This window comes from Puma concolor, chromosome C1 (genome assembly GCF_028749965.1).
Source record: "Puma concolor isolate L17-30 chromosome C1, mPumCon1.1.hap2, whole genome shotgun sequence".
NCBI lineage: Eukaryota > Metazoa > Chordata > Mammalia > Carnivora > Felidae > Puma > Puma concolor.
The window spans coordinates 136481004-136504393 of NC_141674.1; the positions used below are offsets into that span (position 1 = coordinate 136481004).

General features: G+C 40.4%; 1 long non-coding RNA gene across 3 annotated transcripts in view; it reads left to right on the plus strand.

Moving 5' to 3' along the window:
• Nucleotides 1–23390, plus strand: part of LOC147578450 (uncharacterized) — a 90002-nt gene that overhangs the window by 59080 nt on the left and 7532 nt on the right. For all 3 annotated transcript variants that reach the window (XR_015255204.1, XR_015255206.1, XR_015255205.1), the window contains one exon: nucleotides 2–116. This is a non-coding gene — a long non-coding RNA (uncharacterized LOC147578450). The remainder of the gene's footprint in view (nucleotide 1; nucleotides 117–23390) is intronic.

Here is a 23390-nt window from a genome sequence, read left to right on the forward strand (position 1 = left end):
GAGCCAGCCAGGAGCCCCCAAAGGATATTTTTTTAAGTTCTTCGTACATGAGAACCAAACTTCTTCTTGCCTACAGATTATTTTGACTGGCTGAATTTTAATGGATAACTTAAAATGTAAGTAACATAAAAGAATATGATTATTATATGTTTAGTTATATACCAGTTACTATGTCTAAATGCTAATTAAGATTAGGATATATGAATCAGTGCAGATAATATGTGAATAAACATGAACTACACAACCGACCCAGTTCGAAAAATTAGACTCATATCCACCTTTACATAACTAATGCTAACCGTGGGAACAGACTCCATCCAGAATATTTCTAGACCAAATTTAGGACAGTCCAGGGCATCTTGTCTCAAAATGCCTAAAACCGTATCTGACATTCAGTCTCCCTGTGTTTAAGTTGATCTTTGGTTAATAGCACCCAACCCACTTAAAGGTGTTGGGTAAATACCATGGATGATACATATGTGAAGTAAGCTATTCAGTATCGTTATTAGGAAGACATCTGTGAATTTTAACTTTTACTGATGGAAAAGTTTTCTCTGTACCCATGCCTCCACATTATTTGATTCAGAACTCTTTTTCATCCTTGGGGTTTAAAGGTCTGATGAACCCAAACCCTTTCCCAGCAAAAAGAAGCATATTTTCTTCTCACACATACGTTACGTATAACTGCTGGCAGAGTTGGGACTACTACCAGAAGTTAGGGATAGTGGTGACAAGCCATGGAAATCCACCAGCTACTATTCAGACACCCAGACACCAATGAGCACTTTGGGAAGTAGGCCAAGATGCTTGTAGAATAGCCAGGCTGTCCTACCTGTAAACGCTAGGACTCAGGAAGATTGCTTCCACTTTCTTAAGTAGAGATGACTTTACTTTGGAATATTGGCTGTTCTTTCTGTGTAGCAGATATCAAGAAGAAAACAGTGGACTGTAATGAACTTCAAGTTTTAAAAAGCTGACCTTTTGACTACCATGCGAGTCAGGTTTGACTTTGATGTAGAAAAGCTCACTAGTTCTTCCTTAGACGAATGATGAGCAGCTTGGTTAGGATTACAGAGTGTTTTGTCCCTGGATCTCTCTGGTCTAGAGGCCAGACCAACACACAGGGGCCCTGTATTTAGCTGTTCTTTGGTTAACAGCACCCTTACATAACTTCTGCTTGTCACCAGGGACAAGGGATTGTATTATCCCATAATTAACTTATAGACCAGTAGTATAGTTATCTTAGTGAGGTGCTGACTTTACATCTAGGCAACAATTTAGGCACTGGTAGAACGTAGCTTATTAATTTTTATATTGTTATACAATTATTCTCTAAGTGTGATGATATCTGAACACCGTATTATTTTATAATATACTTAATGTAGTACTTAGAGAATAGGTGACCAATAACATTAGTCCATTCTAACTAAATATTACAAGATTTGCAAACAGAATGGTTTAGTAGAATAAAGCAGACCTCAGGAAATCTGATTTCCCAGCAATCTAGTTATGTGAACTAAATTAGTTTTATTACTTCTCACATCTCCTTTCCCTAATATCTTAAATAAAGAAATAGAAACAAATGATCTCTTATTTTTTCTGAGCTCTCTGTTCTATGCATTTGCCGAAAGTTGATTAGGAACACAATGACCTCATATATACTCTAACTGGAAAGATATACTTTCATTTTTCTTGACCATTTCAAAGTTTAACAAGATTTATTTGGGATGAGTACTAACATTTTCTGTGGAACTCTAAGACTACCTTAAGTTTATGATTAAAACTTTTGTTTTTTTACAGATAGGCAAGAAATAATTAAGAATTTATAAATGTTTTGGCTTGTTCACATGTGTCAAAAATCCAGCAATAAAGATGAAGGCTTGCTTCATTTAGAGAAGGGTACACAGGCTTTTGTTAGTTTCAGGATGATAACAAGGGGCAGAATCATAGAACGTAGAACTGTCGATTTATGTTTGGTACACTGCCAGAAACTACAGGGTCGAAAGAACATGTCGACTTATGTAGATTCTCAAGATTTTGTTATCTAGTCTCAGGCTGTATGACCGTTTGCTGTGACTCAAGAGTCTATTTCTAATTCTTAATCTCGGACTGATACTTAGAATAAAAAATATGATTGATTAAAGGCTAGCTGTGAAATTCAGTAGGTTAGGAAGACAGATGGCAAGAAAGGTAAAACATCAAGAAAAGTTAATTTGTCTGACCAAAAGTAAGAAACAAATTTAGTGTCGCGTATTATTTGAAACACTTGAAACACATACTCATTCATCAAGTCTGAAAATGTGTTCAGAATTTGCTGTTTTAAAAAATTATTAACTTTTATATTTCAGATCCATAGCTTCCTTATTGTTGTATAATTGCTGTATCTTTGAGGTGGGTCACTTTGTCACTATTTCACACTTGGGATGGCAAGTTTCAATATTATTGATGGTCTCAGTAAGTTAAGATTTGACTATTCTGATAGCTTTTATCGAGCAAAGTTTGCAATGTTACTAATAATGTTTTTCAACACTTAAATGCTTTAGGTTATCTTCTTACAAACCCATATCCCATACATATTGTGCCTTTCCATGTCATTATGGTTGGTATTTGTCACTAGGAACTACTCATCATTATAATGTGCCAATAATAAGGCAATAAATAGTATTTCTTTAAAGAAAAAAAAAATTAAGTTTTATTTATTTATTTTGGGAAAGAGACAGTGCAAGCAGGGGAGGGGCAGAGAGAGAGATTGAGAGAGAAAGAGAGAGAGAGAGAATCCCAAGCAGACTCTGTGCTGCCAGGGCAGAGCCAGATGTGGGGCTCACACCCACCAACCGTGAGTGAGATCATGACCTGAGCTGAAACCAACAGTAAGATGCTCAACTGACTGAGCCACCCAGGCAGTAAACAGTATTAACGCCATGCTAATTTCCATTGTAATTTCCAGAGTTACAAATACCTAAGTGATCTAAGGTGGGGCCAAAAGAAGGAATAGAGGAGACATTCTAGACTCTAGATAGAAAACATTCAAAAATTGGTTTGATATCAAATTTAGGGAGAAAATATGCCAATTAAAATGAATTTTTTAGGATTCAATTCAGCATTTGTTACTTAATAGCATTTGTCATTTTCCAATTTTTCATATGTGGCAAATTAATTTCAAATCATTTTGCTCTTCCAAATGCCTTTGTGTATTGTGTTTCTTTTTTCATATTCTTTTGGATAACATTTGAAAAGAAAATAAGACTACAGCAGTCATTGATTATGGTCAGGATGGAAGACAGTTGTAAGACCGAGAAACAGGTGGAGCATATATGACGGGAATATTCACTTTTTGGGCCACCATTTTGTAGCTGCTCAAAAAAAAATTTTTTTTTAGCAAATGGTGGGTATTGTTTCTTTACAAAAAATGGTTCTGTACTGGATCCATCTGCGAAGTATAAACATGTCATCAGCACTCATTTTCCATCTCCAAAAAACATTCCCCATGTCCATATTTGATTTTCAAGTGCATCTGTGCACTGATGGAAACCCTCCCAGCATGATGCCACACAATTGCAAAACCCACACATTTCTGTCTTTGAATCAAGCTTTCACAAGAGCCTGGCCTCCTCTGGGTATAAGCTTGTTTCGAAGTTGCAAAGGTCCTCCGGGTGACCCCAATAAAAGGAGCTTCCATGTCCATGGTAAGGTTAAATTATTCCTTTTAGGGAGATGATTTTGTCCATGAAGTTTCTCCTACTTTGTTCCAAAACTTTTTTTTTTTTTTTTGGTATCTTAGAATTTCTCTTTTGTGCCCACACTATACTTACCTAATTATTAGCATTATACTATTGAATTTCTCAATGACTAAACTCACATTTAAGAAAGAAAGTTTGATTATTCTGAAAGTTTAAGTAGAAAAAGCAGGGAATTCGTCTCGGAAAGTTGAAAGGCAACCATCCCGAATCCGATGAGTCCCTAACGTTACTGGTAATCATATAACCTGAAAGAGTGGAAAACATCACTGGAAAAACCGAATCTCCTCATCAACACACATTCAGAAGTGAACTCCTTGCTAAGAAGGAAATTTTATTTTACCTCATTATTTTCCCTACGCAGAACCGGAGTTACCTTCGCCATAGAGCAAGGGAGTAAGCCTTGCCTGTCATTTTTAATCAGGTTGTTTTAGGTAATTTTTGTTATGCCCCTCATTACTGAATTGTTTATCAATAGGTGCAGCAAGTGTCACTAGCTTTTCTCATCAAACCAGGTCTGACAAAGCAGCACAGTGCATGGGAAAGAGGCAGCTAGGTGAAACTAATGCCATAGATGTTTGATTCATTAGGAGCTTATTGTTAACGGGGATGTCTGATTGTAAAGGCTCAGTCAAGCAAAAGAGTGCAGAGTAATCAGTCGGATTTATAGTTTGCAGGGCTCAGAAAAAAATCAACATAAACCTTTGGATATAGCAGAAACAGAAAAATCCCCTTTGGGCAGCCCTAACCTGGAACCAGCCAAATAAGGTCATGCTACATGAAGGTTTCCTGTTAGGTGATGGGAGATAGAGGCGGATTAGAGCCATATGGCATGGCCTATCATACCTTCTGACTTAAGATAACAAAGCCAAGCTTTGTGCTTAGCTGTTTTTGACTGACATCATCAATTTTATTTTATGTTGGTCACCTCCGGTAACAGGAAAAAATGGCCTAGGGTTGATAACACATGCTTTTTTTTTTTTCCCCTTTTAGTATTAAGATGCCTAGAAGCTAGTTTTGTGCTGTTAAAAATTTCAAAGAATTAGTAGCTTACTCTTCTATCACCCATCCTCCAGCAACTGTCAGCCCCCCTCCCCCTTGTTTTCAGTTTGTACCTTGCAAATGAGAGGCTGCCTTATTCAGAACCAGATGTAAGGCTCCTAGAGAATGAGCATAAGCTGGTGTACTTTAAGCCTAATGGGAAGTTTTATATGCAAGGGCCTTGAACTGATTAGTATAATTCCCTCTTTAATACAGCTGTCCCTCCAGATTAAGGTAAACCAAATGTTGCAATCAGAGATTAGTGTACCTTGCCAGTTATTAACATCCCCGGTGCTCAGCAAGCACGTCAGACACTAATGCTGTGTATTTATTTGCCATTTCCCTACTGTAACTTGAACTTCTGCACCTGTCAAAGCATTCCAGTGAAGAGAGGGGCATTATTGGAAAGCAAAAGTTTTATACCTGTACACCTGTTTTGTTTTGTCACAGCTTAGATTTTTCTTTCGGCTTGCCAAGACTGCCAGGTGCTTTAATCTGCTCCTCTACTGGTTTTGTAAAGAAAGACTTTGTGTGCTAAATTGCATTTGTTGCTTTCATATGCTCTCTTTTATGCAACTGGAGAGCCGCTCACCTAAACTCGTGGCGCACACGCATGCGTGTTTTCTTTTGCAAAAGAAGCAAAGGGTGAGGCTTCTTTCTCAGAAAACACACCTATGTCTTCTGTGCTCTTCAGATTCTGCAGTGTCTTAAATCACAAGGTGGGTCTCACAGCTGTAATATATTTGGCAGGATATCCTGCCTCCTTGCAACCCAGATGTCAAGAAAGACAAAGTCCTGGCTATCTCAGAAAGATCTGGCTCCGTTTCTTTCCCTCCCCGGCCCCCGCTCAGGGGCATGCTTGGACTTGAAGCTTGAGCATATACAATAGACACACCAGAGAAGCTTGGGATGGTAGCTCCCAGTTGTTTCCGGTAACGCTGGTCCAGTTTGGGTGCTCCCTGAACCTTTTCATCGGCGTGGCAGGTGGGTCAGAAAGTAAGGGAAAATAATGGCAAGTTTGATGAAGAGGGCTTATGTTTGTTGAATAAAGTGTCTTTGTGGTTTTTATCAGCATCGTTTATTACTCAGAGATTGAGAATCGGGTGCTTTTTCTGAAAAGTGCATAGTTTGCTGTGTAACTACTGGGGTCATCTCAGGGTCTGATTTTTTTTCATGTGTCCGATTAAAGCAGGTAGCTCTGCTCTTACAGAGCAACCCCCCGATGGCAGCAGCAGTGGGGCAACACCAGCACCCCCGTAAATTTTGCCATAGGTGGCAAGAAGCCACAGTTTTCCAGCCGGCCCATGACACTGGAAGTAGCCACCGGTTCAAGTTGGTATCAGTGCTGGGGGAGACGTTGCTTTCCCTTGCCCCCCTCCTCCTGCGCGGTTCCATCTTGGTGTTTGCACGTTGATTGCCTGGTGCAGAGTTTCTACATATTATAGCTTAATTGCAGATTTTTAAAAAAGACAAAAATATGTTCATATCTTAGGAATTATGTCTTGCAGCCTACTAAATATGCTAATGCAACACTAAGCAGGGATAAAGTTCTTGCCATACCCCCCAACAGTTGCGTGGAACCCGCTGCCAAGTGATTGTTAATTGTGAAGCACAAGCAGGCTTTGCAATCCATCTTAATTGTCATACTTACTTCAGGTTTCGTGATAAGGCTCGATGTTCTGTTTAAAGTGACGATGTTGACAAGGGGAAAGGGTGTGGGCCTGAGCCTGTGGTTCTGAAGGGGTTGCGTGCTCTGACCTGCCGAAGGTTGATATGGACGGTCTGCGAGGGGATTTTAGTTGTCATGGGGTCCCCAGGCGGTTGAATGGAGAGACTGTCTGTCCTGCTTTTTCCTGTTAGGATCCTGACACGTGGAGCATTGATGAACTCAGCACAACGTTGAATGGGAGCTTTTTGGCAGCTGAGACACTGGGGCTAAGCTGCAGGTCAGAGATAACACCAGTGCGGATCTCCTCCTGCACACAGTTACCAGCGCGCTTTCTTCCCTCCTGAGTGCAGGAAATGGCTCATGTTAAATACGTTCACTTTTCAGTTTTCCTTTCTTCTAAAATGGAGCTTGACAGATTGGACTTTTCAGCTCCCCCTTTTTTCACCACCTCTGCTTTCTACCTCAGAAATACTCTTCAGGAAGCAGGAGTTAATCTTGGTGAGGAAACGATAAGGTGATGCCTGATTTTCAGGGGAAAGCAGAAGGATATGGCTGCCTGGTTGTTGCACAGAAACATGAAACTCCCCACCTTTGAGGCTTTTCCCTTCACATCTTCAGGACGGGCCAGAAGGGGCGTGGAGTGAAGAGCCTCCTACCTAGACAGATGGAGGAGAGTGCAACGTAGCGCTACATAGCATTAGATGGTACTAAGAAGGACATGTTTGGGAGGCAATGCTGACTTTTAAAGAGGGGCCTGTCCGGTATTGGGTGCAGACAGCAAAACCCTTTGCGTGGTTTTACGTGCAGCTGACTTGTGCAGCGTTCCAAGATGCGGAAAACAGAGAAACCGACAGCAAGGGTGACTTTAATACTCTTTGGCCAGCCTCTTCACAGAAGCAGTACAGAAAAAAATTCTGTCTGGTTTTAGTACCTGCTCTAAATTTGGGCTGCCAAGGCCCCATTTAAAGAAAAGATAGATGAAATTGATCTTTGGGTGGTATTGAGTAGTGACTGTGAAACTGATATTTGAAACCGCCCCCAAACCAAGTGAGATTCTGACTTGGGGCATATGTAGGTGGCTTCAGTGAGGCCTGAGAGCTTCCTTTTCTCTGTGTTGAGTACTCGATGCCCTGTGGAGCACAGGGGATGCAAGTAAGAATGTGTGCATGTGTGTGTGAGTGCCCATGCAGGTAGAGGGGATGGGCTAGGGCAAGGAAGACCGTGGGGAGAGAAGGGCATGGGGATAGGGAAAGGTTTCTGGTCAAGGATCAGTACAAGAGAAAACAAAAGGGTTGTGGGTGGAAGTGAGAATAGCAGGTCAGCCCGAGGGCTAACAGCTTGGGACATGCAGGGCGATGTTGCTCTTTGATCTGTTACCTCTTACCGGTTCCGGTTCCGTGTACCCATTCTGTCTCAGGAAGGCAGAGGCCACAGCTGAGAGAGGTGGAGAGAGAGGGAGATGGAGAGAGCAAGGTAGTGATAGAATAGGAACGAGCGATCTGTAGAAGAGCCAAATATGATGAGCCCATAACCCTGGGGAGAATGATTCAGGCTTGCATCTCCACCAGAATTTACTCTGATGCCCAGTAGTAGTACCAGGCCTTTTATAATAAGACAATTTTCCAGTCTTCCTCATCCGATTTTACCATGTAGCCTTCATTTTTCTTTAAGTGATTGGGACTAGGTTACTCCAGGACTTCATTCCCTGGCTACTGCTGGTGGGGGACTTCCTAAGGAACTTTGAATTTCCCCAGCTTTAACTTGAGAGAGAGTAGCCAGGACTGAACAGGCTCGCCAAGGACCCTAAAGAAATAGTGGGTGTGATGTGTTCAGTGAAATTGTTGACACATAGTAGGTGCTGGGGTAAATCTGCACTATTCCTCTATGAAGAACGAAGCCAATTGAATTGTTGTTAAACGCTCTCTTTGGCTGTGTTTTCAGCTGTAGTACTGCCCGAGGAAATTGTAGAGCTTAGAAAGGGCTCCTGTCCTAAATAGAAGGTTTAGTTTTGCTTGTGCTTTCTATCTTGCTTGGTCCAGATCTAGTGTGAAAGTTTGAGTTGACCTGAAACATTCTAATCTTAGATGTATGTGGTCAATTGTCATGAGGTCAAAGGGAGACAAATACCTATATAATGTTATTTAAAGAGTCTGGGAAACCCCATATGCCCTCCAAGTATCTCCCCAATTAATCATGGCGCCAGTTAACATCCTGATATTTCTGCTGGTAGAGTAATTCCTGTGAATAAAAGCGTGTTTTCTTGGTTAACCTCTTTGTGTTGCAATTATGATACTTGAGAGAGGCCACTTTTTATTATGTGGATAATGTTGATTTCTTATTTACTATCTCTGTGACGACCAGAAAGAGAGAAACTGGGTACAAATGACAGTTTTGTTAAGGGTAATACAATTCCCTGGCCCCAGGGTGGGTCAAGGATGTTACACTAGGTTGGGGTTCGTATTCTTCCAGGTGATTTTGGAGTGAGATATGTAGATACTGGGAGCACTTCTGGTCAGCCCGTGGAACAATTAGAGCTTCATTTCTGGTCCTTTCTTTTTGACAAGACCTTTCACTTCTGATCACCCTGCCAGAGAAACTGCTCAATCCCCTATTATCTTGGGCTTTCCAGAATCCTTTGCCTTGAAGATGGTAGGTTAGGGATTCTCAAACATTTTTCGACTCTAGAATGTATGTTCACACCTCGGACACTATGCCTCGCTTGTGTTACAATAAGCATTGTATTTCAACCTTTCTTTTAAACAGGTCTCCTTTTCCTGACATTCTTCTGTGTCCTCTTGGGAAGGCCTGCCCCTTTTCCTTTGTCCATGTTCTGTCATCTTCACATCTAGTTAGTATATGAGAGTTGCTGCCTTAAATGAGTCCTAATGATAGGAGCTTTTTCTTTTTTTTTTTAAATTTTTTTTTTCAACGTTTATTTATTTTTGGGACAGAGAGAGACAGAGCATGAATGGGGGAGGGGCAGAGAGAGAGGGAGACACAGAATCGGAAACAGGCTCCAGGCTCTGAGCCATTAGCCCAGAGCCTGACGCGGGGCTCGAACTCACAGACCGCGAGATCGTGACCTGGCTGAAGTCGGACGCTTAACCGACTGCGCCACCCAGGCGCCCCGAGCTTTTTCTTTTTCACATGGTTTTTGTGCCTTTGCCCTTTCTCCAGGAGCCCTACTCCCTGTAACTCTGCATAATATATGCACATGTGTATATGTTTTGTGCGTGTGTGTGTGTGTACTTCTTGTTTTAGCAAGAAATAAGCCATCCTGTGTGTCTTGCAATTGATTTAGGTTAATGGTTGTTTTAAACTACAAAGACTGTTAAGTCACCAATATGTGTTCTCTTCTTTACCTGTATAATCTTGATTCTTTAAGTTTTCTTCACCTATCACGTGATTTTTACCCTTCTTCCCCCCCCCCCCCCTTGGCTTAAAAAGTATGTGTATTTTTTTTTGACTGCACTAGTCTTACATACGTCTTGGAGAATGTTTGGAAATACAGAAGATTGTGGGTGAGAATAAACTCACCCCAAATTTCACTATCTAGAGTTCTCTGTTATTACAATTTGGTTGTATCTTTCTACCTCTTGGTTTATTGGATTAGACATTGAGAATGCCTGGGTCACTCTATAATTTTTAAATTGTTTTTCTCTTTCCTTTTCAGACTTTCAACTCTCTAAGTTCTCCTCATTCCTTTTATGTTGATGGGTCCCAAGTGGGACCGATATAGTACTTTAGTATCTAAAGCTAGATCTGACTTGTATTCTGGGAAGGTTAGCTCACAGCCTCTACATACTATATTTTGAACTTCTTAATATGCATTTTCCTGCTCTGAATCAGTGATTTATTTTTTGATCTTTGTTAATACTTCTTTTCAAGCTTGAAACAAAAGAAATTATCTAAAAATAACCCAAGACTGTTATCCAAGACTTTAAAGTAGTGTGAGCCAATAGGTTGACACCTTTGATCCTTAGGTAAAAAGTTACAGTTCTTTTGTTGGCTTTCTGCAAAAGGAGGAAGTGGGGGCAAATTACACAGCTGATGCTTTTTTATGCATGAAGGAACCTACTTTTGACAGCTAGTAAACAAGTTTCAACATTTTTCTGGGTAAAGAAGCTCATTCATTTAACATTTATTTATTGAAATAACTTCTATTATGTGGCAGGCACGGTTCCAGGCTTGGGGATTCAGCAATAAATAAGACAGACAGAATCCACCTTACTACTTAGAAATAAAGTAGTTGAACTTTTTTACTTTCTATTTAAATTTCCACTTAAAAAGGCAATTGCATTTCACTTTCTAAGTTCTGAGTCGGTTCTGAAGCAGGTGGGGAAAGAGCTCTATTATTACAATATTACTATATCGAATAATGTCTTTCCTTCCAGAAATCTTTTACTCATTACTCTCCAAGTTTCAGTTTTTTTCAGTAGACAAAAAGGCAAGCAAATGCAGCAGCAAAGACATTTTGATGACTTAAAACAAATGCGCTTGATTTTAATACATGTTGTTTTATTGAGGAGGGAGATTTAAAGAAAACAACCAAACAGGAGGGGTAAGAGTGGAAATGATCTTAAAACTATTTTGAGGAGTCAATAGGGGGTGCAAAATTAGGAGAGGTCCTCCACTTTCAGATAAAGTTGAACAGTTATGTATTTGAGATTATGGGTTTTGCCATGCAGTTAACTTGGAACAGTAATGAAAAAATAACTATTAGTAGCTAAGCAGAGAAAGAATGAGTGAGGCAGAAAGACATAGGCCAGCATTTTATTTAATTCGAATGTGTAATCCATGGAGACTGTACTGGGTGTGAGTCACTGAAGGTATAAAAAAGTATGTAGAGGGGCACCTGGGTGGCTAGTTGGTTGGGCGTCCGACTTTGGCCCAGGTCATGATCTCATGCTTCGTGGGTTCGAGCCCCGTGTCGGGCTCTGTGCTGACAACTCAGAGCCTGGAGCCTGCTTCAGATTTTGTGTCTCCCTCTCTCTCTCTGTCCCTCCCCCGCTTGCATTCTGTCTTTCTGTCTTCCAAGAAAGAATAAACATTAAAAAAAAATTTTTTTTAAGTATGTAGAAACTAAGAACAGAGCATCCAATAGTTATCTTGGTGGTTTTCTTACCCACTTGTTTCAGTGTGGGTGTGTTTTAGGTAGTTTGTCAACCAGACATCAAGAGACGGGAATTTCACTGATAGAATTGGATGGGTTTTTATCAGAATTCAGGATATGCCATAGGCAGTTAGATTGTGACATGGAAATAGCAAGAGTTTAAGTGGATGCTACATGAGAAATTATCCTGGATTCTTGAGGTTGTGTGTAAGAATGGAGTCTTTGTTACTTTTTTTAGCAGTTGATGAAAAAAGTATGTGTTATAACTCAACCGAGAAAAGAGGAGTGTGTTTTGGAGACAAGAACTTGCACAGTTAAATAGCTCAATCTGTGGAATAGAATATAGCTGCCGACTAGGGATTGAAGACACAGACTGTCGGCTAGAAGGGTTGGCCAAATCGTTCACAAATGGTGGAAAGAAGGAGGGAAGAAATGAAGGACAGAGGGGTGAACAAAGGAAACAAGCAGATGAACAGAGAAAACTGCAGTGGGTTGTATTGAGGCACAGTTATTCTGGAGGGTTCTTTTTTTTTCATTTTTATAAATTTAGTTTTGAGAGAATGCAAGTGGGGGAGGGGCGGAGAGAGAGGGGGACAGAAGATCCAAAGTGGGCTCTGTGCTGACAGGCTGACAGCAGTGAGCCTGATGTGAGATCATGGCCTGATCTGAAGTTGGACACTCAACCAACTGAGCCATCCAGGTGCCCCTGTTCTGGAGTTTTGATTCCAGCTCATCACTAGGGAAAAATGATATTTTTCAGGTGGGGTTGTGTGATTTACATCTATAATTATTTAGACATGGGCCAATCTAGGGACAAAGCACAGTAAAATTATGTTTACTAGAAACTATAAGAAATCCTTGCTAGATTAACTGATACTTTGTGAAGAAAGATGTAGAGACCCCATGTTTATATTTTAATCTATTTTAGCATGTTGTGTTTAGTTTTTTTTTTTTTTTTGAAAAGTAAGTCACAACTGACCCTTAATTTAGTTTCAGATCCACACTTTCTCCCTTTATTTCTCCACTAGACCTTGTCTTTGTCATATTGCAAAGCTTGTCAAGGTTTTCCTGCCTATGTGAGATGAGATGCAATGAATAGTAATTCAGAAACCTATAGAGATATGTTTTTTTTTTATTATTCACTACAGACAGGAATGATGTCTTTCCTGACATGTAAGACATCGTAGTGTTTTCACATTTAGAAAATGTACCCAAAACACACAGCACAGTGCGTTGCATTCGTGCTCTGTCCAATAAACATTAACTGATGTAGATGAGAGAGCACATGTCGCTAACCAGAACCTCCTGCCTGACTCCGGGTCCTCAGAGGCCACAAGATTTTTGTGAGCAGGAATGATGGCCCGTTGTAATTCCTTGTGTTTAGGATAAGTGAAAAGATAGTTTTCTATTTTAAAGGCAGCATTCCTGGTGAATGTAGCCTGATATATGCACTACTTGTTTGTTTGTTTGTTTTACATTTATTTATTTATTTTTGAGAGACAGAGACCAAGCACAAGTGGGGGAGGGGCAGATAGAGGAGGAGACAGAATCCTAAGCAGGCTCCAGGCTCTGAGCTGTCAGCACAGAGCCCGACTTGGGGCTCCAACTCACAAACCATGAGATCATGACCTGAGCAGAAGTCGGGCATTCAATCAACAGAGCCACCCAGGTGCCCCTATATGTGCTACTTGTATTGAACACAAGAGTCTGTTAATTCAGAAAATTCAAATATTTACAATGCAGACTGTATATAATATATACACAGTATGAATATGCATATATGTACACAATATATGTACACACTGGGAAATATGGAATTTTAAAATAGGAAATGAAAAGATGTTATTTCTACTTTAACAAGAGCCAATGTACTTGGGGAAAAAGAAATGAAAATCCTTAAAATTGTTTATTTTATATTCCACATTCATTCATCAATAACTATTCATATAGTATCTACTAAATGTAAAGACCAAGAAAGCACCATTACATTCTCAGAGAGCTTTAATCTGATGGGTTAAAGGCAACCACAAGACAAAGTAGACTGTTATTTTGATTAGAGAGCCAAAGATTGCTGAAATGGAATAACAAAAACATCTAGCACTGAAGAGTCAGTCCTTACTATGTGTTGGCAGCTACATGATACATTTTAGGTGCGTTGTCTCAATCCTCATAACAATTTTGAGTTACGGGTACTCTTACTTCCTGAACCTCCCCCCACATACACTTGGCAGATAAAGCAGGAGAGATCTATACATATTAATGGCTTACCCTGGGGCACAGAGCTAGGCCAGGCAGAGGTGGGCCTGTAAACTGAGAGCCTGACCCCAGAGCCCGAGCCCTCAACCATTATACTCCACTGCCTCCTAGGGGATGGGAGGGAGAGATGACCTCTGTTTGGGGAGGGGTCAACAATGGGTTCTTGAAAAGTGGTCCCTTGATCTAGGTCTTAACGGATTGGCTGGATAGTGTGGCAGGTAGAGTTATGGAGAGGGAAAGTCTGTTAGAGAAGAGTGATGGGGGTGCGTGGGGGTGGGTAGAGCTCAGGCTTGGGTAACACAGGGCCAAGTGGGGCTTTGGGAATACGTTGTATGGGGAGGTGGGCACATGGGGGCTGAAAAAGAGAGGAAGGCTGAAGAATCTGGTCTCAATCCTGTAGGAGCTAAGTATAAAATAGAGTAAAAGATTTGTAATAAAAATGGAAAGAATGGATATTAATAAGGCATAATCATTAGGAGGAGAGTTTTAATCAGCAAAATCTTCTTAGAGGAGCTGGATATTAAACTAGGGTTTGAAACTGATGTAAATGGAGTAGAAAAGCATGCCAGCAATCTAGAATATTGTGATTTAAATAGGACACTAGAACATAAGGAAAGCGGATAAAAGTCTATTTTTCTTGCATTCAAGGATTGCTAAGGGACAAAGTTGAATAAGTGAATGTCCACCTCTCCCACCTAGAAGAAAGAGAGTAGAAGTATTCCCCCCCACCATCATCTCTGTCTCAGTTTATCATCTACTCAACTGTTCAAGTAAAAAAAAAAAAGGCAGTTATTTTTTTAGCCCTTTTCTTGTTCTTACTCTAAAATACATCCTGAATCCACCCTGCTTGGATCCTTCCTTAGACTCTGTGGAGTGCAGACACTCTACTGTTTGAAAGCCTCAATCAGATCAAGTCACTTCCTTGCCTGATATCCTCCAAAGGCTTCCTGTTGCATTTAGAACAAATTCCAACCTCCAAGTCCCTCAAATTTCCAGACTTACCTTATTTTGCTTTCCATTATGTTTCAGCCTGCTTGCTTCCTTTCTATTCCTTGGACTCACCGAGCTCTTTCTCAGTCTAGGGCATTTTACTCTTTTTTAAAAGTTTTGTTTTTCCTTTTTTTTTTTTTTTTTTTTTGAGAGAGAGAAAGAGAGAGCATGTGTGCATGTGCAGGGGAAGGGCAGGAGGAGAAGGAGAGAGAGAGAATCTCAGGCAGGCTCTGCACCCAGCGCAAAGCCCATCGAGGTGCTCATATCTCATGGCACTGAGATCATGACCTGAGCAGAAATCAAGAGTCGGTCGCTTAACTGACGGAATCACCCAGGTTCCCCTGCTTTTGTTTTTTGCCTGGCCTCTCTTCTCACAGAAAATCAGCTCAGGTATCTTGGCCTTTGAGAGCCCTTCTCTGAACAACCAACCTGAAATGTTATATCCATGACTCTTTTTTTTTCCCACACTTGTTAAGGTCACTGTCTTCATATTTAGAAAACTTTATTCAAATTAGTCTTTATCGCTCTACCTAGTTATAATTTTCCTCTTGATTTTATCATTTCCCAAAGTGAATTAAAACAATCTCTGTCTTTTTCTGAGTCTCTAGGAGCATTTTCACTTCAGAGGATGGGACTGGCTCTGTCTTCTCTAGTGCTACAAACTCAGTGTCCAGCAAAGTGCTTGGGATATAGTAGATGCTCAATAAATATTGGTTAAGTGGATGATGAATACATGAAAAGAATGGGTGTGAAGATGGCTTGAGTAATGGGTGGAAGGTTATGTTCTATCCAGTAAATGAAGTAGATTGTGAAATAACTTATGTGGCTGTATTTTCTAACGTGTTCCATTTCCACAATTAACCAAGTTGCTTTCTTCTTTGCACACCAGCTAATCGACAGTGGGTAGGTGGGACTCAAAGCCTTTTGTGTTGCAAGGGGAAAACAAGCCTGAGATTTAAAAGGAGGGAAAAAAAAAAATGGTCTTAGTTAATCCACAGGGTGGGTGAGAGCTCAGCCAGAATGCTCTTTGGAATCCAGACAATTCAGTGACAGTAACACCCTCATACAAGTGTTAGGGAGGTCAGAGGAGATGAGTCTCTGACATGTGCAATCACTCTTGATGTGTTTGATTTTTCAACAGTATTTCATGGTGACATTTAAATTTGAATGGGAAATGACCTCCTTGTTCCCAGTTCCTTTTCTAGCCAGTATAGGATTGCTCCTTCAACAAATATCGGTATGTTTTGTCCGGCAGAGTTCTCCAGTATCTTAACAGATGGAGTTTACGAGTTTATTTTCTAGTAGAAATAGTGATTTCAAGTCAAGGAGGAGGTGGTAGGAGCTATTTATTTTTACTTTTTAAAAGGAATACCTTCCTGGCAAATAAGTGAGTACATGAGCAGACTCAACAGCTTTCTTGGAAGGAGTCAGCTGCTGCAGGTATGGGAGAATTCCTTTGGCCAGCCTTAGCCTCCCCATGCATTTCTCACACTTGTGTTGGCACAGTTGGTGGAGTTTATTATTAGCGGTCTGTCCTACAAGCCATTCATTCATGGAATATGGCCCTGGGAGAGGAATCTTCACGCGAAATAAAAGTGTCCTCGTTTTTCATTGGCTCTGGGGGCGTCTCACATAATGGAAGAACATCCTTGAATAGAAAGATCTCAGTTCAGAAAACAAGGAAGAAAAGGTGAGGAGAGAAAGATGTTCTCGGCAGAGTCAGCTCGGAACCGAAGAATGAAGATTTTGTTTCGTGCAATGCTAGTTGCCTTGGCAGGCTCCAGCTGGCACTGTGGGCTTGCTGTAGCTGCTGAGTCTGAGCTGAGGAGAGGAGACAGTTCGCTTTGCTCAGCCTCACCATGCGTCCCAATATGTTTTTGATTTCGTATTTTAAAAATAAGGTGCATGATCTCAAAAGGAAATCATTGCAGGCGGTTTTATTCTTTGCTTTTTCTAATGGACAATTAAAAAGCAATCCTGGTTCTATTCCAGAGATTTTCTCATTCCTTAGCACAACTGTAATTTGGCCACATATAATAGTGCGGTGGTATTATTAGATATTATCATGTTTATTTTATTCAGGAAAATGCGTGACACACCTTATTTGTATTCTTTTTGAGGAAATGTCCTGGAATGGGTTTTGTCCTAGCTCCTTTCTGTGCCTGCAAGAAGGTGTGTGTTAGGAATTTAAGTTCCTAGGAATAAGAATAGTATTTCTTTTCTGAGGGGGAAGCATAATGATTTTGAGCTTTGCGGAGTTTCAATGGGTTATTGTTGCCTTTTTTTTTTTTTAAACAAGTCTCCAGCCACCAAGTCCTACTGTGACACACACTTCCTATCTGCGACGGCAGATATTTATATTTCAAATTAAATAAAATTAGAATTAATTTTCGTCTGAAAAATTTTTGGAATTTTGTTTTTTTAAGAACTATGAGGTAATTGGAGATATCCCAGGCTATCGCAAAACCAGGGCTGGGAATCACTGCTTTCGTGATTAGCACTTTGTAAGCCTTCAAAAAATATTAAAACCAGGATAGATTGTCTAATTTCTTGTGGGTGGATTCACTTTAGTATAATGTAATGTGTTAACAAATGCTCAGAGAGGAGGATGCGGATCCAGAAAGATGGCTTTTGCAGAAGGCTTTTATCCAAATTAATTCAAAGAATAACAGGAACAGTTGTGTATTGGGGCAGAAGGAATAAGGTGACTCAATTAAATGTTAGAGAAATCTCCAGGAAAAAAAAAAATGTCTCATGTCAACCCAATACTAACAATAAAATTCTCATTACTGAAATCGATAATCCTGTAATAAATGCATAATAACTTCAAAAAGGATTCTTTTATTAAGTATTTTTATATGATTGGCTATGCACCAAATGTTGAAATCAAATACTGCTTTGCTTTACTTTAAGAATGATAAAATTCTCTACTGTGTCTCTAAAGAGAATCTTAAATGAGATGCTTCAAAAGAGTAATTTGCAAATAAATCCACCTGCTGAATTTGTGCCTGAACCTACTATATTTACCTAATTCATTTTTGGCTTTTGCTTAGCTCTAGCCATGGCGACACTGTGAGAAATGAATGTCAAGTTCTCCTGGGTAGCTGGAATGTTTGCACAAGGTGGGGGGGGATAAGTAAGGGTAGTGGGAGCCCCAGGGTTTGGGTCCCACTCAGTGGGGGGTCTTGGGGGCTGGTCTTCCGCAAAGCCTGAAGAACCCTTCCTGTGGTCTGGTTAATTGGTACGGCTAGCCTGTTGCCATTTTGTGGGTCCAGGAAGACCTTCTCCACATTCAGAGTTGAGCACAAAAGCACTTGGTAGTCCTGGATTGGGAGAGTTCAGGATCCATGCATATGATACCCAAACCGAGATTGGCTTTGTGGCTTTCAGAGATAGATTGCAGGCATTTTTGTAGTGTTCACAGATCCACAACTCACAGACCTACGACTGTATATGCAGTTTGAGAAGAAATTAGAATTAGTACACAGGTAGACTGAGAGAGAATATGCTGCCCTGAAAATACTTTTGTTTCGGTTTTGGGGAGGGATGTCTGTTTTGAGCTTCCTGTGCTTCTTGCCTGGTGTTCTGTAGAGAATTTTGCATTCCAAAAGATAGGCCAGGCTCCCTTCCTGTGTCTGAAAGCTCCAGGAGGTGCTCTGATAGAAGAGAGGCGTCCCGGCCTGTTTTTGGGAGATCATCTCTCCTCAGCTGGCAATGCAGGTTGTACCTGGTTGACATGCCAGTGGTTTTGCATAGATTTTTCTCTAGAACCTTAACTGAGGCATAAGGGTCCCCACTTCCTTGAAAGGAGGATCTCCGTTATGTCTTAGTAAAGTTAACGAGAGTGAGAATGAGAGAAGGGGTATCTAAATTATTTGGAAAATGATCGTTCTCATTTTTAACTTTTCCTTCTCTCTACTGTCTAGACCTATAGCACTAATATAAGTGAGGAGATGCTTTATGGAGACCCATAAAGATGCTATGGTCCTAACGGTCCCAGCCTTGGTACATTTTTCTGTCGTTCATTTTTTTTCTTACTGTGGTTAAATTTTCACTCGTGTAGTTTACCTCTTAGCTCTCTTATCTTTTTTTTTTAAGATTTAAAAAAAATTTTAAGTCATCTCCACACCCAATGTGGGGCTCAAACTTATGACCCCAAGGTCAAGCATCATATGCTCTACTGACTAAGCCAGCCAGGTGCCCCTTGCTCTCTTAGTTTTGCATTTACATGTCACATATTCAGGTTTGCTTGGAGTATAAAATATGTTTCAAACTTGAGAGAGATCAAAACTAGGTAAGTTCATGAAATATAGTGCCTTCTTTCCTATGCCAGAGTTATTTAAAAGGGAGCAATGTGGGGCGCCTGGGTGGCGCAGTCGGTTAAGCGTCCGACTTCAGCCAGGTCACGATCTCGCGCTCCGTGAGTTCGAGCCCTGCGTCAGGCTCTGGGCTGATGGCTCAGAGCCTGGAGCCTGTTTCCGATTCTGTGTCTCCCTCTCTCTCTGCCCCTCCCCCGTTCATGCTCTGTCTCTCTCTGTCCCAAAAATAAATAAAACGTTGAAAAAAAAAATATAAAAGGGAGCAATGGAACTTTTTGGATTGGTCCCATTCTGCACTGGGCTACTTCGGCTTTCAGTCTGTGGTTCAGTTCATTGGCACTCAATGCCAAAGGAACTAAGGTCGAGGGTTTGATCCTCAGGTGGGCCAGTTGGCTGCGTATTTTTCCAACAGGTTGTGTGGAGATTCAGTACAGTCCCTACAGAAATGCTGGTCTTCAAGGGGTTCTGGTGAACATATGAGTGACTGGGTGAAAATCCAGCCCCATTACTGGAAAAGCAAAGCCCGTGCCCTACTGTCATTTTTGCATCTGGATGGAACGTGCCACTTAAAATGTGAGCTTGTTACTCAACCTCCTTGTGTCTCTGTGTCCTCATCTGGAGAATGGAGATAAGATTTGCTCCCTTTCTACCTCACCAGGATCTGTGAAGATTAGATAATGGCTGTAAAGTCCTTATACAAAGGTATGAGCATTATCATAAACAAGGAGATTAGTCAACAAATAAAAAAAAAAAAAATTAAAGGACCTCCCAAAGCGTATTGCCTAATCATTTTTGATTCGGTATCAGTCGTTTGCAGTCTAACCCCTTTCGAGTTTGGTTTCGCAGCAAAAAGTCAGGTGTGAATGTTTGACCTTTCTATTTATTTATAAGGTTAAAAAATTGTTTGATAGTGAACATTTATATTAATAAAAACAAAGTGGGCTTTGAATCTGAAACAGGTTTTATTTGCAAAAGAAGGTGAAGGCTAAGGTCTCTAGGAACATATGCGCCACTGAGGGATATTTGCATATATTTGATCTGCAGGCACGCTTGGGTGATTTTCACAGTATACCTTGGAGTTTAAGTTGTAGCAAGGAGCCACGGCCATCGCTCAGCAGCACAGTTTGCTCTCTCCAGCTTTATTATGGCACACAGCGACAACTTCATTTTTAGCATTAAAAAAAAAATTCTCTTCACTTAATTCAGACAGTGACCTGCAGGCCTCATTCTGACTGAAGGAGCCATTCAGAATACTTGCAGACAAAAGCAGGGCTTTTTCCTAGCAACCAGATCAAAGCCAAATCTCCCAGAATAGCTCCCTCCCAGGTTTTCTTTGGCGCATAGGTTCACAAGGATTCTAGGGCTCGTGGTATCCAGTTCAAACTACTCTTTCAAACTGAAATGGAAAGGAAAACTCCTGAGGAATTTTCGCAGACTCTGAAAACCGGCGAGCACTGCAAGAGCACTTCATCTTGGGAGAACGTGGTGGTCATTTGGAGCATCCCTAACTTTGTTATCGCCCGCATCTGCATGTACATTCTGTCGGACTTCCACAGAATGAGGTCTCTGTTTCCTTTCTGCCAGTACCTAATATCAGCTATGCCCAGGAGCCGGCTGATGAAGACTTCCTGTTTGTTTTGAGTCACTGTTAGAGTGATAAATATACTTTAGCTCTCTGCTTAGAGAGGAAAGAAACCAGCTGCCCTGAACTACAGAGAAAAAATGCAGAAATTCCGCTGAATGGCCCTGTTATCAAGGAGTTTCAAGGGCAGCATCAAAATGAAAACTATAAGCCAGGGCAAAGTAAATAATTTCCATATTAAAGCATCTTGCTGCATGCATAGACCTAAGTTGTTTGTCTTTAATCATTTAGGCAAGCGTTGCATTTTTCACTCTTCTAAGACTAACTCAGCAATGTTGAAAGATTTTTAAAAATGTAAACTGATGCTACAGAATAATGGGGAGCTATATAAATAAACAATTACAGTTGTGGTTTTTTGATCTGACCACAAGCTTTTAATGCCATTTTTGCACGAGCATAGAATGCTTCTGGATAAACAATACTGTTTACATTGTCAGTGGCATCCACTGTTGCATTGAGTCATTTACATATGTGATTATTTGGATATAGAGTAACCCAAGAACAAAAGAATACTATAAAATGATTTAAAACAAGAGCAACAGGAAATCCTTTACAGCTTAAACAGCACTTCTTAAATAAAGCTGTGGAATTTTTGTGTTTTGATTTCGTTTTTGCCCTTTTATTTTGAACAGGTTTTAGATTTAATGGCTAGAGTGTCCTTTGAGTGGAATTTCTATCTTAACTCTGATTTGAAGGATGGTGAATTTAGGAAGCCTTGTGGATCTGAATGTCTTGACCACTGCATTCTGGCTTTTGTGTTTGTTTGTTTTTTAAGCTCAGTATAGACTTGATGTCCAGAAGTCATGAGTTGGAAAAGATGGCAACAGCTTGCATGTGCCTGAAGTGGGATTGAATTGCTTATTTCCTTCCAATAGCTATGGTCTCTCAAAACGATTTCTAATAGTAGGAGAAGAATACACAATCATCTACATTAAGTCTCTTTCTCCAGGATAAAGGAAATATTTAATAAGCAAATTTAAAGTAAAGTTAGCATCAACACTTTTAGGCTGTCAAATTTGTAATGCAGTTAGGGAGGCAGGATGGTGTGCATTGGCCTTAGGACAATGTGTCTGGTCATATTTGTAAACTGAGACTTACTTGAAAATGTACATGAATTGTTGTTTGTAAAGAAGTTTCCCCAACACGCTGGAAGTCCGTGATTGGAACATCAACACGGTGCCTTCCTGGATGAGAGAATTATAGTGCTGAAGGCTTTATGGAGATTGGCTCCTTACCTTGTAAAAGCTCATATTAAAAAAAAAATTAATGTGTCATTAGCAGATCATAAAGTAGGCCATGCATTTAGAAATGTTCACATTAGTTAAAACAAAGCCAAATATGCTATTGTTTTTACTTTCCAAATATGTGGCCATATATGTCTCTTTTACTCATACAACAAGAAGAAAGCATTTAAAAATGTGATTAAGGGTGGAAGGATTAAAGCACTGAATATTTTGTAGAGACTTGGAATAGAATCAGAGAATGGATGGTATTAGGAAGAGAGGGAAAAAATAGTGAAGCCAGCATTTTCTGTGGGTAAGAAAGAAGGGTATAAAACAATTTTTTGAGATAAAATGTATTTGCAAGGGTAAGGATGCTAGGGGACAATTTTCGTGGGCACATGGGCCTCTGTACTTTAAAAAAGAGGTTAGAATTAAACAGAAATATATGAGGGTAGGCGTTTAGGTGAGGTTTTTGGTAAAATCTCTTATTTAAAATAAATTGGAACTCTAGCTGGGTGGAACCTATCACTTACCAAATATAAAAAGGCGTGAAAAAAACCACGCTGTATCTTTTGGAGTGCTATTAAATGCCAAGTATCTAGTGCTGAAGTGAAACTGTTATGGTCAGATTGATGCTGTCCATGTGAAGCCACCATTCTTCGCAGCAATAGCAATTGCTTAGATTGTTTAAAACCAGCTTTGGTTGTGATAGCACATTTATGATCCAGCCTTAAGGAACCCCAGCCACTGACAGCCAACATCCATTTCTTCATGATTGAATAAGAGCAAAAGAAATCACATCTTATGTTTGCACCTTACGCTGCCGTTTACAAAATGCTTTTGCTCGCAACGTCTCCCGTGATCCTTGGTTGTATCCGGTTCTGGTTGTAAATGGGAACAGTAATAGTTTGTCATCTGTCCTGTGCCAGTGGTGGCGACTTCAGCAAACTGGTTTCTTTTAAGGGGACAGAAATATTCCTCATGCTTCCTAACTACATTTCAGGAGCATCGTCTTATGAAACAGATGCTGCAAATCCTTCTTTTAAAGTATAGTAACTTGTAGCAAAGTGAAATAAAAGTGTGTTCCATAGCAATGAACCCTGTATCTCCCTGACCTTCTCATGACACCACATTTCTGATCCCAGGAGTTTTAGACAATTCTGTTGGAGAAGGTTAAGCATAGGTATGGGGAATAAGGACTGTGGGACGTTTAGAATCATTCCATCCCAGTAGACGTTTAAAAAATAATAACGCGTTTATTAGAAGAAATGGTGGTGGGAAGGGGGGATGTTTTTCACACCTGTTTTCACACTTCTGAGGTGATAAGTCCAGCCCTTACAAAATAAAATGGCAGGTTTCACACTAAACCCACCCAGGCATATTCCTATAGTCTCCTAACC